This window comes from Lepisosteus oculatus, chromosome 3, assembly GCF_040954835.1.
Source record: "Lepisosteus oculatus isolate fLepOcu1 chromosome 3, fLepOcu1.hap2, whole genome shotgun sequence".
NCBI lineage: Eukaryota > Metazoa > Chordata > Actinopteri > Semionotiformes > Lepisosteidae > Lepisosteus > Lepisosteus oculatus.
Window position 1 is genome coordinate 17,057,993 of NC_090698.1, and position 12,825 is coordinate 17,070,817.

The following is a 12,825-nucleotide window of genomic DNA, read 5'->3' on the forward strand; positions in this document are numbered from 1 at the left end:
TTTAATTTTGAAGGACACTGAGACATCAGGTACTTCTGTTGTATTTATGAAAAAGAAACAAAACAAAAAACATACTAACAACTGTGCCATCCTACTCCTTAGTTAATACATTTTATTATTCATAAACAGTTAACATTGTTAGCAAAATATTTTGAATTATATTTAACCCTATTTTTTCTTTAGTTTTGTATTTAACTTATTATATGATAGTCAGACTTAATGTATATTTGAACAATGAAAATATATTTTTACAAGATGCAGGGGAAAGTGCAACAACTTATTACAGTGCTAAATTTAATATTAATGATTGCTAATAGTTTATGCTAACACCTAACTTTCTTAATTAGATGTATTTAAAACAGTGAACTAAGTGTAACATACTATTCAGAAATACAATCGAAAATAGTTTTGTGGTGGATGAAACGTTTCTAAAATGTATAACGTAACAAAATTAAAGACGATTAAAATCTGTAATCTTTCCACTTGTAATGTCATTAGACAGAACAACACGTTTCTGGTTTGACTAAGGATGGTATCAAAAAGTAGTATAAGTGGTGAGAAAGCTGTGCTTAATGATAATTAAGTGACTTAAAAGTAAAAAGAGATGCTTCATATTGCTTGATTAATTTTAAAAACTAAGTTATAAATGCAGACGCGATCGCTGCCATAAGCGCTCCAGGCAGCAGAACGTTCGTTCTGTACTGCTGAGCTCCGCGCCTCCTCCCTCTCTCGGTGCCACGCCCCTCTCTGACGGTGCGCAGTGGGCGGTACGCTATTTTCAGAGCCTCTGATTGGGAAAAAAAGACCTGCTGATGAGTTTCACACAACAGGAAGAGAAAAGAATGGGATCAACATAAAGCATTACTGCTTACTGGGCTTTTGAGGGGGGGAGTCTTTCGCTGGAAATCTCGCCTGCTTCTACTTTACGAGTACAACTCCCTCTCTGCCGGAGTGCTGGCTGTGACGAATTAAACCGGTTTCACAGGTATTTTCAAAGTAGGAAGTACAGTGTTAACTGGTAGCTGGGCTCCTCAATGGAATCGCTTTAACATGCTAATGCGTTGGTTTAACAGTCCGGGAGTGGCAAGCTTCCAATGTCAACTCGACTCGATTGGAAGACAATGAACTTATTTTAGCCCTAAATGAATTAATAGTTTAGAATACAGTTAGTCTAAGCTCTATCAGCTTTATTTATGGGTTGCAATTTAGAAAAAGTCAAAATCCGCACTCAAAATGCAATTTAGAGCTTTCTGGCAAGAGGAGACACCCAAGTTCTAATGTAACATGCCACTGTTTGTGCATGAACAAAGTTATACTGCAATTTTCCTTAGATACACGATTAAAAAAAAATTTTTTTTGAATCCCCGGCGGAACACACTCCATAAGAATCAGCGTTTTTATACAGTATATCGCCTTTAAACACATATTTAAACATGTTTACGATTTAAATCAAAACGCGAATATTCATTGTTATTAAAAATACTTAAATTCGATCATGTTGTGATATTTAGAAATATAAATTTGTTTGGTGCGAGTGAGGTTTTATTTAATCTCTGACCAAGGGAAACGTTTCATTTTTTCAAAGAAATGTTTGTTAAAAAATAAAGTCATAGTTCCATGGGATTCAATCACAGACCATGTGACATGGGAGTCAGTAAACTAACACACAGCGCCACCAGATTTGATAACGCTATAAAAACACTATAAAATAATGTGACTATGTACAGAACACGTTTACAGCACAGTACAATAATAAATGCTGACCATGACTTTAGAAGCATAAATTACCTTACACTCAATTTAAACACAAGCTCTCTTTAGCCTTCTAAGCTGGTTCATACAGAAATGTAGAGATCCAGACTCAGAACACACAGCTTCATTAGCGAATACATATGCAGGACAACTAGAGAAGATGTTTTACAGAGGATGGATTTTTAGAAACATCCCATCAGTGACATCACTGAAGTCAACTCCTAGGTACTGTAACTGTCGTGTGGATAGTTTCACAAGAATCAGACAAAGGTTTAAGCATCGCTTGTTCTAGATAAAACTGCAAAAAAAAAACAACAACAACCCATAATGTACTTCTTTGCAGCTCTGTTTGCCCAAATCATATATTCACAACGTGAAATCTAGAAAATAATATTACATAACCAAAATCCGCAATATGGAAACAGAACCTGTGTATAACCTGTGTATATCGTTTATGGCCTTCACACGCATTGCAGTATGCTCCTATCCTTTTTATGCTCAGCTACTAAGATTTCCCTTCAGTGGTAAAATTAGATATGAATATTCAATACTTAAACGGGCGCAGTTAAGACATTAAATATACATACTGTATACAGTACAGTTTTCATACGGTAATATGTTTATGTTCCTAAATCAATCTCTTTTATGAGCATGTGAAAGGCAAGGTGAATCGATTCTCAAAAATTACTGTACTTTGCATGATTGGAAACAAATGCGTGATTGCGAAATGCTGTGGTGTTACTTTTACAAAGACGGTCAATGAAAAAAAGAATGGTGACCAGGGCAATACTTTGAGTTTACACTTACAGCTTGTCCAAGGTCATTCATTATTAATAATATCAGTAATATCTTCGTTAAAGACTTTGATGGCCACAGCTCAAACATGAGAGGTTGAGCTTTATTAGCTCCACCTTGCGGAAATTCCGGATACTATTATTTTGCCACTCTAGTTCCCCACCCCTGTGTGTCATTGTGTCTTATTACGTACAAGTCAGTTATTCACCTTAAAATCATTACTTTTTGTAGCCATTCAAAATGCGCGGGCGCATTTTGAATGGCTGCATCTGTATAAATTGGGGGATTTTATGAATGAAGGGGCCTTTCATTTGACTTTGGTCCCGCTTGGCTCAGCTTCGATTTTGCTTTGCTTTTGGTTTTGCTTCAGCTTCGTTTCGCTTCGTTCCTGTGTGTTTTTGTATAGCTTCGGCTTTGTTGGTTTGTGTTCGTCTTGTACTTTCCTTTGTTTGTGTTTGTTTATTTTGCCATTACCTTGCCCTAACATGTTATATGTTCAACCTCTTTGATCTTTTGTACCGTTACATGTGTCTACTCTCGTTTGTATTCGTAGTTCACATGTGTATTTGTGTGAACCTTTGTGTATAGGGTTAGTTTAGATTTTGTGGTACATTCTACACACTTAGTTGATTTTTTGTATCAGTAACACTAGTAAACATGGGTGAGTGCCCTTTATCTTTTATGGTTTTGGGTAGTCAGTGAAAGTTAGCTAGGACGTTTGAAAACCCCGAAGTCCGTGTGTTTCAGGTTTTCTTTTGTAGTTAGGTCAGCTTTCCCTCACTTTCTTATCCTGTTCCATTTTGTTTGTTGTTTTCTTTTCTTTGGCACCACTCTAGTTCCCCACCCCTGTGTGTCATTGTGTCTTATTACATACAAGTCACTTATTCACCTTAAAATCATTACTTGTTGCACCAACACTTGTTGTTTCCCAAGTCCCTCACCAGAACCCACCTGCATCCAAAACTATCCTAAATGTTACACCTCTTTACGCCTAGACACTTGGGGTCGTAACATACATGTTTGTGAATTGACAATTTCTGACATTTTCAGATTTAAAACAACAGACAAGACTCATATTAATCTACCTCCTTAGGAGAAAGTGAAGATTGAAACCTGTCCATCACAGAACTTTAAAGACAACCTCAAACTAAAAGGCGATCTGCACTGGATGAAAGAACTGCAGCTTGATACTTGCAATTTAAACAATACTACTGCAGCTGGGCTGTCCACGAGAACTGAAAAGCAGCAGGAAAGAAACAGTGTGAAATATTTCACCAGTGATGGATGTGCAAAAGGTGAGCATTTCAGCGGTACCCTTGTGTGTCATCTCATGTCTGTAGAGGAGGTAGTGCTGCTCAATAATTCCCAGAAGAAAAAACAGGGCTAGCAAGCTGGCTGAGGGAAATTTGATCTGCTTAAGATATCTTCCAAGCTATGCTTGCCTTTGCAATTTGATAAAATAATGAATTTTCCTGATTCTGATGAAGATTTCAGCATCTCCTGCCTCTCTAGTCTAGCTTAAACAAAATAATGTCTGCCCTTTTTGAATACTTTTTAAACACATAAAAAAAGACAATGAATTCCTAGATGAGGAACTTGCATGCTCATGCATTTTTAAATTTGTGAATCCTATTTTTCTCTCTATTCTGTGGAAACAACAGGTAACTCAGGGGCCTTTCTAATGCATTGTTTTCAGCAAGGCGTTTTTAACAGCTCTGCTAGTTTTGTTTGATCTTGTTATTAGAAGTAAAAATACACCCCCCTCTGTCAGCATTTTCCATTGTAACTTTATACCCGGCATGCGGCCACATTAATGCGTTGTTTTGATAAACAGGCAGGCAGTATCAAAGGCTGGTATGGCTCTGCACTTTGTGTATATAAGTCTGCTGAGGAAGTGTAGCCTTTTACAAGGCTTTGAATGCACAGTCTCAGTGGGGCTTACAAATCTGCCAGCTTCTGCCTACTCTTCAATAAAGTCTATAGGCTTGACCAGCTACTGTCAGATATGTTATCAGTTACACTGCTTTAAGAAAAGCAGATGTTGTAAACCCATTACAGAGGTTGTTTGTCTGGCTCAGAACAGAACCTTTGAACCTTTATTTAAGTATGATTCTAACTTGTCTCCTTGACCAGAGAATGACTGAATGTATTTACTTATTTTTGCTTGACTTGTTTGGAAACGATCAAGAGGCCTATCTAGAGTAAGCAAGATCTAAGAATTATCGAAATTGTTAATTTACTGGATAGGGTTGGGAGATTAAACTGTTTGGAGCAGTGTATGCAGTAAAACAAGGTCTTCATAGAGCTTTTTTGTCACACATTATTTTAATTTGTCAGTTTTTGCATTATTAATAATCTTAACATTCTTTCAGAATCTTGAATACCCATGGAAAATGTAGAAGATACCCCTTCTGTACTCTGTGTATTGTATTATTTCCTGCAAATTTAAACCACAGTTGTCTAACATATCTCTATCATGGAAATGCAACTATTTACAAAATGTAAGAATAAAGAAATGCAAAAATACATATACAATTGCAATGTTTAAAAAGTTGATCTGTTGGACTCACTGCAAATTTTATTTACTACATGCTAGTTAAACTCTACTGTGTTGCACTTGATACATGCAAGCATTGTCACAAGGGTTCCAGAGCTATTATTTATTGCAGTAATCCTAACAGTACACAAGTGTTAGTGCACAAACACAACAGTACAGTTACAGTATGCCTGCATGTGATAATTCCCACCACTAGATGTCATTGGACTGGCAGTTCAAAATGATTTGAGGCAACAGTCTATATTTGCCCATAGACTATAGAAAAAAACAGTAGTGTTAGATTTTCACATACCATTTCACATACACTTATGTATTCTAAACACTGCAGTAAGTAACAGATCATTTCACTCTCAACTTCAGTAACCCATGTACAGCTTGAAAACTTTGAAGAGGTCCTTGAATGACTGGCTTGCTTAATGGTGCACACCATGCTTAGAGACAACTGTGCCAACTGTGGCCACCTAACAGTTAAATATAAGTTAAGTTAAATAACATTTTATTCTAGGTGGTGTATTCAATTCATACCCAAACATGCTCAGCTTTAATATCAGCACACTGTACATTATTATTCTCAACTGCTTCAACAGCATCTATAGCTGATTCAAACATTCTTGTTCTTTGTAATCTTATATTTACACTAGCATTTACTTATAAAAGAAAAGACGCAGGTCTTTTTTTAAGCTATCAATATTTCTGGCTTAGAAAGAACAGGCAAAGACGAGGAGACATAAACAAAATTGTAGTTTCTAAAACTTCAAAAGAGACCTTGCTGCTCCCAAGCATATTGCTTTATCTCTGGAGTCAAGCAATAAAATGTTAAGCTAAATTTAATTATAGCTATGCAGTACCAAATGATTAATTTTGTTATTTTGTAATTTTGTTTTCCAGGGTAACACCAACTGGAAAATGAACATTTGTTTCTACTGTGGTCATTGACCATTTATATACAAATGCATTTTCTTTTTTGATCTGCTGCTGGACAACTGTACACACTCTATATTATACAGAAGGGCATACAGTATGTGGTTCATTATACTTTAGGATTTTAATATGGAAAAGCACAAGGTCTATGCACTCTGGCTTTGAATGTTTATGAGTTCCTTAAGATGTTCATTTGTACTGTACATGTCTTACGCTGGAACCCTGCCACTATTTCACAGCGTATTAAGAGATTTTCAAACATGTTTTTGCAACTAAATTATTCCCAACACCATTAGCCAAGTGCTCCCCTTTTAGAAAACCACAAATATATAGCAAAACAAACTTATATAAATCTCTTGATTGTGCTGAACCTAATTTTAATAATTTACTCTAAGGTTTTGGCACCAGAAAAAGACCACATCATGGGAAAAGCAATGATGTAATGAAAAGCTTCTGAACAATATGAGGACTGAATGCAACTGTTCTGTCAGAAAGATTCTAAATAGCTTTGTTTTTCTTAGAAAACAGCAACCAAGTGGGCTTCAACAAGGATATATTCTTAATTTTAAGCTATAGGCCCATCCAGTGCCGCAAAGCAAAATTGACATCTGGGACATTGATCTATACTTCCTTCAGAACAACTGCGACATTAAAGCAACATTTTCTGGGCATGTTGCCGCTGGGCATTAGCCAGTGCTGATGGCATCCAGCATAAACATGAATGAGTTTTAGTGCTGTCACCTTAGGACCACTATTTTGCAGATATGTGGATATAAACAGGAACCCTTTATAGGATATCCTAGGGTCCTCACCATAGAAGTATCCTATAAATTGTCACATGCATTTAACAAAAACATAAATTATAGAGGAGAGTAACAGTAAGATGTAAGATTCTAAAAGCTAGGCACAAAAAAGACAGGTGTCTAAATTTTCAATTAATTTTCATCTTCTAAAGAATACATAAGACAAACAACGATAGGATATATCGGCAGAAGTGCTGAGTTGGAATGAAGAGATTTCATTTAAAAGTTTTGCATTGCATTACTTATACCTTGTGTAAGTAAAATATTGTGTACAATTTCACCCGCCATGTTACAAAAAGATATTGGTGCTCTGGAATCAGCAACCTTCAAGGCTTAACCAATCGTAAAAACCTGTATCAGAGGACTCAAGTGGAAATTATGGGGAAATGCATGTTAAAACCAGGTTTGGAACACATTACCCAATAATGTTTTCAAAGCTGAAATTCTGGCTTCTTTCAATAAACATTTTGGTGTAATCTTTGGCTCAATTTGCTAGTAGAAATCAACTGATAAGATGAACCAAATGGTCTCCTCCATTTTGTAACCTTTCTTATGTTCTTAAAGGCAGAGGAAGAATGGTTCAGGTGGGTGTTCAAGTGGTATAAATGCACAATTATTTTTTGTGGTGGGAGAGGTGGCACTGTTGCCCCACAGTCCCAGTGGTGTGGGCTCAGTTCAAGCCTTGGACTTACAATTGTGTGGAGTCAGGTTTCTTGCCACTCGCCAAAGAGGTTAAGTTTAAATGCCTCCTTTAAATTCTCCCTTGCTGGGCTCAATCCCTGGACCCTGTGAGGAGAAGAGTTTGGCTCCTTGCCTCATCCTTCTACCCCTTTAAGTGAGGCTCTGGCATATCTGTCTATACTCTGCTCTTGGAAACAAGTACAGGTTTCTTTATTGGTGGATTATGTTCTATTATAACTATTTGAAATATTTGAAAATATGCTCAAATTCTCTGTGTGTGGTGATATACCTGAAGAAAACAAGAACATAAGAGAATGTTCCATTCATGTCAGAGACGTCAAATCCATAGAAACATTCTCAAAAATCTTCTGCAGAATAGCTTTTCCCATTGACATGTTAGTCTTTGAATTATGCAACCAAAAGGAAAATGGACCAGTGCTTCCTCGATAATATGATTACTCAGAGTAACAGTGCTTAAGACATTCTGGTCTTAGGTTTTTAAAAAGGGGTATAATTGAAAAACAAGGAAACAGACTGATTGCTTAGAAAGGGAAATCTGAAGCTTATGTAGTAAATGCACTGTAATGCCCTGATTTGTTGTCATCTATAGTGTGTACATTATTCTAATGCAAAATAATAGCACTCTGAGGAGTATCATTAGACAAGATGTATAATCGACAAGAATCTGTCATAAATGAGATATGCAAAAGTAACTAAAGCAAGCCGTGTTTCATTTTATTTCTTACATCATACGATTTACTAATTATACTCACAAACAATTTTGTATTTCTGAACTATAGAGAAGTTCCACACTCTGTGAGTGCTGTGAAATATTTATAAGTACTGTATTGAATATTATATTTAATGCATTAAGAATTATGAATAATTAAAAACTATGAATAAGTATGGTAAACAAGTAGGGACACATTTTATAATTTAAATATGTACAGTAATACAATTTTATTTTATGCACTGTACCATATAAATTCATGCTTTATATCTCTGCTCCTTTCCTCTCTCTCCCTCACACCTGAAGAAGGCTTAACAGATAAAACATTGTGTTTTTCATTCTATCTACTTTCAGCATAAATTCAATCTTTACTTATTGCTTTGTAGAATACACAGGCTGATGCAGATCTCCACTACAACTATTTCAAATTATGTCATTTTTATTCCGAATCCTTCCTTATACTAAAAGAAACAAGTAAGGGTCACTGCAAACCAGAGATTATCTCAGAAGCATGTGACACAAGATGAGACTAAACCCTGGACAGGATACTAAATTAGACAGATTGATTTAATTTTTGTCAGACTCACATTAAGAACTGTGTTTCCACTATATTTGGCCTTTTAAAAGATAATGCCAAGTCTTAGGTCAGTTTACAAGAAAAAATTATGGTTGAAGTGAACATATAACCAACTTCAAAGCAATCTTAAATTCTCTTATTAATATAAAAACAATAGTAAATAGGGAATTTACAGATTCTTCAGATACCTCTAAAAGAAGACACATCAGAGCGTACTATTCAATATGAGCATTAAGCTGATGTCATATATCACATGAAATACTTGACACTATCAGCATGCCATTTAATGCTGACGCATCTCTGTTGGGGGAGGGAGACAGTAAAGGAGAAATAACTTCTTGAACATTTTTGTTTATGTTAGAAAGCAGTGATGCTTCATCTCATAAAACTAGAGATAAACAGCTTGGATATATCCCTGATATAAATTAAAATAAATTCTACAGCTGTTGTTCTGCTATTTATTATTTGTATTTTTTTTATTTTTGAAACCGAATAAAGGGTTTTCACCAGGTGTTTTGATCCTCTCTCACCTTTCATAAACATGTTAATTAATGTCTCTAAATTTACCCTTTGTGCTTGCCCCACAATGGACTGATACTACATCCAGGTTGTAGTCCTGCTTTGTTCACAGTTTTCCGGACAGACTCCATCATATCCATGAGCCTTATCAGGGTTAAGTAGTTTTCTGAATAATGGATATATCACAATGTAATTCTGAGAGGTTTTAATAAAATCAATTCTATATTTCCATGTTTTGAATTCAGGAGTAGTTTCTCAATCAAGGAAACTCTCAGTTAATGCTAATATACAAGAGTGTGGTCATCTTGGGTCTTTGGCCTTCAGAAATTGCTTTGAATTAAAAATAGTGCATATTCAAATTAAAAATGAAACAATACAGCAAACTACAAAATACAAAGTGTAGCAAACTACAGTTAAAAGGCTCCAGAGCATGTACTGTGGAATATTAAATGATGTTTTAAAGCGTGCTTTCTAGTCCTTCCTCAATACAGCTCATAAGGAAGATTAAAATCTGTGTTTTATAAGCCTGTTTATTAAAGGTGATCATACTTCAATCTTATTCTAAAAGAAAAGAATATATATAGGCGCTAATAATTTTGAACTTTAATATACAGATTGAAACCAATCTATGTTTTAGTTTCAGTACAAAACTATAGACACATAAATGGTGTCAGCCTCTGTCATGATTTTATTCATGACACATTATAAAAAAAGTAGAAAAAGTTTTATTTGGAAAAAAATTGTTAACCATAAAGTCTAAGATTTGGTGTTCTTACAAATGAATAATTATACACAATACATTTATTTTAACTTTTATTCATGTGCTGTGTTGATTCAAAGTCTAAAAGACCAACAAATTGAATGTGCTTTCATTAAACTTTTCTTTAACTAAATTTAGGTTTTGTATCATGATTCACCATGCTTTTCTCTCTCTTTTTTAAGGATTTGAATAGACTTTGTAGTAAATGGCTTGAAGATTTTTCTTTGCATATTATTTGCATTTTTCTAAAATAACTTTAAGTCTACGACGGCTGTTAAGATCAGGTTAATACAGTGGGGTGGGGGAAAGCTTTTTAAATTCTTAAGAGATTACATAAGAGAGAAAGAGTGACCCACATCTCATTCTGATACGCAATACAATTTAACTATAACATTGAGGCTTGACTTCATCCTTTTGGTATTTAAATCAACTTATTGAGGAAAAAAATTCCTTTATTTGTGACAGAAATTCTTCAGCTGCTTGCTTAGTGTTGTGTATCCAGGGCCAATTCAACAGGAACCTTCTTTATATTTTTAAAGTCTTTAACACAGGCAGGCATTAAACCTTTAGCTGGTCCCAGATGTGGGCCAACTGGCGTTGGCCAGACAACCTTCAGCACCATGCCTTCTTCTCTGTGATTTACTGTAAAATAATTTAGACACATTGGCCAAGCATGACACTCTTTAATTGGCCTCATACCACCAATCTGAAAAAAAAAACTGTGGCTTCACTGTAGCTCCTCTCTTTCAAAAAGCCTTTGCCCCTCAGAAGAGAGAATGTAAATAAATTCCAAAGCCAAGAAGAGAGGCCGTCTGCTATCATGAAAAAGGCAATGATATGCCACATCCACATTCACGTCTGACTTGCTATTGATAGGATAAAAGCATTTGGGCAAAACAGGGGCTTGTCTATCAAACTAATGAGCCCCCTCCCCCCTGCATCATAACCTCACACACAATCCCACTCTCACACACAGCCACTGAACTCAGCTTTCTTGTTCACCACAAATCAAAATATAATTTTTTCTTTTATATCTCTTTTTGTTAGCTTGCTCCGGCAATTATAATCTAAACCTCCACTGCTGGATCCTGGAGAATTTCCATTAAAAGTTATTTGTTTTTAAACTGGAATCCCTTTCATATGATTATACCATTATTCATGATGGCTTATTGCTTTCATAATCACTACTTTGTCAAATAAACTTAACATTCTGTTTGTAAGTGACAAAATAAAAAAGAAAAGTGTTTATAAATTGCCAGGTAAACAAGTGTGTGTTGTATAAACATTATTCAAATTGAATGTAGAGGCATCAAAATTCAGGGAATGCAGAAACACTTTCTGGGCTGTAAGGTCATAGTTTCTGGTGTTTAGCTTCATTCAAACAATAGGACCTTAAAATGTTTTTAATCATTAAACAGATATCCAGACTTCAATGTAAGAGTGAGAACTATTTTATTTTGTTGGTTTATTTTGTCTGGCACTGGTAGATGACCCCTGTTGGTGGGAAGGGGAAATGCAATTGATTCTTGCAAGATGACAAAAGCAGGAAAATTATTTCCCTCAGCTGGTCTGCTCCTCTTGAGAAAGAAGAAAATGCTTGACTGCAGTGTAGTTGAATGAAACATTATTGAAGCATGCTGTACTAAACTTGATAAATTTGTCATGGGATGTTTGCTATTGGTGAGCATCAAAAGCAAACATCACAAAGACTGAAACCAAGTTTAGTTTTATATTTCTAAATACATGTATTTCAAACCAGCATGAGACACATATTGTAACATGTAAAATAGATAAATTTGCCTTTAAATGTATTCTTTTTATATATTTTCTGGTATGCAAATGTACAGTTTAGAACCATACAGTATTTTCCATATAGTAAGGAATAGAGCTCTTGCTTTTCACACAGTAATGTAACACAGTTACACATTGGTTTAGCATTGTAATTTGCACATTTCATTCTTCATGCAGTTTTAACACACCTAGACACTGCAAAAAGACCATTTTGTCTGTCATATTACTAAACAACATTCTTATTATTACAGATGATCCTAAAATAATAAAGAAAATCTGAGTTTTTAATAAAATTTATCAACAATGGTCACTTCAAGATAAAAGCAAAGTTTTTGCATAACTCATGTCACTCAGGCAGATTACCCATGGAACAATAACAAAACTGATCTTTTTATGCAGCACTTTTTCCACAAGAATAACACACATGTTCTGGTGTTAGGGAACTGTCACTGTTGTGTGACTGAGCCTTCCTTTTCTGCAAGTTCATGCTTTCCATTTGTCTACATGGAGGAGGGCACTTTAGAAGAAACGTTAGCTGTGCTCTGCACTCCACTAGAGCCTTTATAAACCACAAGTGTGTGAACATGCCGACCATCTTAACAAAATTTCAGAGCCATGAAAACAGATAGTTCTGCATTTAATGTCAGTGTTGTATTCCAGTGTCTCTAGGGAGTTTATGTTTTAACCACCCTGCCTCCCAAACCCATTGTAGGTTATGGGAATAGTTAAACACCAGCAATCATTATGTAGTTTTTCTTTCCTTCAGTCCACAGTTCACATGTAAACCTTTTCAAGAGCAATTTATATATTTCCAGTTAAGCTGCTGTAAATCTCTTGGTATCATTTTGCACTTCTGCCTTCATGGCTCACAGCTGTTTATTTCTTATCATGTGGCTGCTCTCAACATTGCTCAATGTATGTAAATGTCACTTCAAACAA

At 35.3% G+C, this 12,825-nt stretch overlaps 1 protein-coding gene and 1 long non-coding RNA gene across 2 annotated transcripts in view; one reads left to right on the plus strand and one right to left on the minus strand.

The window, feature by feature from the left end:
* cntfr (ciliary neurotrophic factor receptor) overlaps positions 1-12,825 on the minus strand; it is a 199,191-nt gene that overhangs the window by 15,135 nt on the left and 171,231 nt on the right. The gene's annotated exons all lie outside the window — the stretch shown is intronic.
* Positions 3,505-12,825, plus strand: part of LOC138237701 (uncharacterized) — a 59,987-nt gene continuing 50,666 nt past the window's right edge. Inside the window, exon 1 of the long non-coding RNA XR_011189051.1 lies at positions 3,505-3,842. This is a non-coding gene — a long non-coding RNA (uncharacterized lncRNA). The remainder of the gene's footprint in view (positions 3,843-12,825) is intronic.